The sequence below is a fragment of the Bos taurus genome, chromosome X (genome assembly GCF_002263795.3).
Source record: "Bos taurus isolate L1 Dominette 01449 registration number 42190680 breed Hereford chromosome X, ARS-UCD2.0, whole genome shotgun sequence".
NCBI classification, from domain to species: domain Eukaryota; kingdom Metazoa; phylum Chordata; class Mammalia; order Artiodactyla; family Bovidae; genus Bos; species Bos taurus.
In genome coordinates, this window is record NC_037357.1 from 23,733,238 (window position 1) to 23,735,872 (window position 2,635).

The window sequence follows — 2,635 nt, forward strand, 5'->3', positions numbered from 1 at the left end:
CATAAAATCCCGCGTTTGGGATTTAATTTGCCTATTTTCTTTCCTCTCACTTCTTCATCCTGGAATTGTCAGTAGTTGAATGTAGACCACACAGAAAACGCCCCAAACCGATTTTTTTAAATGTCAAAACAAACAAACAAACAAAAACCTTGAAAGAATATGGGGGGGGGGGTGTGAATCAATGCCATTTCTGACTGTAACTCTTATAATTTGATAAGTACCCCAACCAGCCTGGAAGAGGTGCTTTACAGGGCCAGCAATAAAGTTCTAAATCACGACTGCAGGTGCTTTCCAGAGACCAAAATCCAACAGCTTGGTTGGGCACTTGGGGAAACTGAGGCTGGAAAAGCCGGGAGGGGCGGGACGGCAAATGGCCTGAACTGATTTTTTTTTTCCCCTTCATAAAATGACTTGCTTCGATCCATGGAAAACACTTCTCCTGGGCACCTCCTGTGTGGAGGGCACTGCCGAGATGCCGACTTCATGAGGGCCGTGCTCTTTCCACTCTAACCCCCGGCCTTTCCCGGATCGGGCGCCCTGGAATGTGATCGACACCATGAAGTTGCCCATAATCCTCTCTGGCAACATAGGATGTAAAATTTGATCAGCTCATTGGATGAAGCCGACAAAGTCTCAAAAATGTGTGAAAAGGGGGCCAAGCAGTAGGCAAGCGCCGCGTTGAGGTAGCGCTCCAGCCGGCCCCCCTCCGAGTTCCCGGTGCGGCTGCCGCGGCGGAGCGGGGGTTGGGACCGGGCTGCGGGGCCGCGGCGGCGGCGGCGGGGAGGCCGCGGCGCCCTGGGCGGGGGTGGGGGGGGGGCGCAGGAGCGCACCGCGGGGCCGGAAGGGGGCAGCGAGGCGGCGCCGGCGGCTGCGGAGTTATCTCCATGCTGTAGGGAGGACTCGGCCGGGCGGGGCGGGGCGGGGCGTGCACCGGGGGCCGCGGGCGGCGCCGCCGGAACCGTTGGCCTCAGGGCCCGCCGCCCGCGCTCCCGGCCCGCCGGCGCACGCGGAGGAGGCGGCGGCGGTGTTCCCGGTGGCTGAGGCGGCGGCGGCGGCGGCGGCAGCAGCAGCGGCGGCGGCGGAGGCGGTGGCGGCGGCGGTGGTCGCAGAAGGAGGAGGGGAGCTCGGAGCCGGAGGTGAGGTGGAGAAGCCAGAGGAGGCGGAGGAGGAGGTGGAGGTGGAGGAGAGGAGCGGGCCAGAAGGAGGAGGATGGAGGAGCAGCCGAAGGAGGGCGAGGCCGAGGTCGCGAGCATTGGTTCTCTAAGTGGGAACGCCAGTGCCTGGCCGAGGTGGAGCAGGAAGAGGAGCTGCCCCCGGATCTGCAGGAGGAGGCAGCCCCGAGACGGCGGGGCTCAAGAGCGAGCAGCAGAAGCTGTGGCACTCTTCCAGACCTCAGCCACCGCCGTGGCCCAGCTCTACAAGGATGCCGGGTGCCAACAGCCAGGACTCTCCATGTGGGACCCCTTCCAGAATGCAGCCATGGCCGTGACCAGCCTCTACAAAGAGAGCGGGCATGCCCACCAACGAAGTTTTGACCTGGGCATCCAGGTGGGCCACCAGCGTCGCATCAAAGATGTGCTGGAATGGGTGAAGAAGGGCCGGAGCATCATCCTTCGCGAAGATCTGATCAGTTTCCTGTGTGGCAAGGTGCCCCCGGCGCCCCCGCCGCCGTCTCGCATCTCGAGGATGCCCGCGAAACCCGGCCTCTGAGGCCCCCCAACCAGGCCGCTGCCACCGGATCGGGCTCGTCGGTGGACGTCGACCTGCAGCCGTTCCACGAGGCCATCGCCCTTCACGGCCTCAGTGGCGCCATGGCCAGCATTAGCGTGCAGTCCGGCGCGCCTGGCTCCCCGCCTCAAGCCAGCGAGGTCGCCGGCGCTGGCCGCCGAAGAAGTAGCTTCCTCGGAGGATGACTTGAGCCCGATCGACTGTGAAGAACTGGCGCTCTGCCTGGGACAGTGGGGGGTCCCGCAAGCGCACCTCGGCCGAGTGCGGTGATGGCGACACGGACTCCCCAACCCACAAGCGCAACCGAATGGCCTAAACTGGTCTGAAACTGCCTGGTGGGTCGCCAGCTGCCCATTTTGCCGGGCCATCAATTTGCTCGTCAAAGGGTCCTCATATGATCTCTTCTCTAAGTTAAACAAAGATTTCTATCAGTTTGCCACAAAAAAAAAAAAAAAAAAAAAAACCAAAAACAAAAACAAACAACAACACAAAAACTTTAAAAGTATTCCAGAAGAGGCTTCCTATGACTCTGACTTTCCCAGAATTATAATACTAGCAGAGTACAAGTACCATGTAGTAGTTAGCAAGACCATTTAATGCAGAAGTATCCGGTCAAACGGGAGCCTGGTTTTATCTTGTTCACAGTAATATTCCGTAGCATCTAGCGCAATTGCTGGTGCTTAATAAATGTTTGTTGAATGAATAAATGTGACTTTATTTAAAAGTCTTAGAAGGACTAACAGGTGTTTGCTTGGGTATGGGATAGTCTTATCCTTTACTGTTTGGTTGATTGTTGCTTTAACCATTTTGTTTTTCCTTCTAGTTCAGTTACCTTTTATCAGAATGCAAAACTTGACATCTTTGTGAAATCTGGAACATTCCGTTTTGGCTCCACCTACCATGAACC

The 2,635-nt window shown here is 57.7% G+C and overlaps 1 pseudogene; it reads left to right on the top strand.

The window, feature by feature from the left end:
• Positions 1 to 1,209: 1,209 nt before the first annotated feature.
• LOC112445081 (HUWE1-associated protein modifying stress responses 2-like) lies at positions 1,210 to 2,044 on the top strand (annotated as a pseudogene).
• The last annotated feature ends 591 nt before the right edge of the window (positions 2,045 to 2,635 follow it).